Source organism: Trachymyrmex cornetzi, unplaced genomic scaffold (genome assembly GCF_001594075.2).
Source record: "Trachymyrmex cornetzi isolate Tcor2-1 unplaced genomic scaffold, Tcor1.1 scaffold105, whole genome shotgun sequence".
In the NCBI taxonomy this organism is placed as follows: domain Eukaryota; kingdom Metazoa; phylum Arthropoda; class Insecta; order Hymenoptera; family Formicidae; genus Trachymyrmex; species Trachymyrmex cornetzi.
The window spans coordinates 55,982-56,323 of NW_017295598.1; positions in this window are offsets into that span (position 1 = coordinate 55,982).

Below are 342 nucleotides of genomic sequence, written 5' to 3' on the forward strand. Positions count from 1 at the left end.
AATAGTTATTAAAAAGTACTTAAAGGGCAGAACTCGGAACGAAATGTATAGAAATCGTCGGAACTATTGTAGAACTATCGAAAAATGCCAAAAAGTCACCTGGAAGTAGCTGTTAAGAGGTACTTTACTCTTACGCTGCGGTGCTGGAGCAGCGGGTTTAATTAATATTTAAAATAACTTAGAGACCAGAACTATTGTTAAAATCTATCAGGAACTGTAGAACTCATCGAGAACTATAAAATTTCATGGTTTTCGATTTGATTTACTCAATTTTGCGGTGCTACGGGAAGTTAGCACCGCAAATTTTCAAGTGTTATTTTTTTTAGCTAAATCATCGGAACT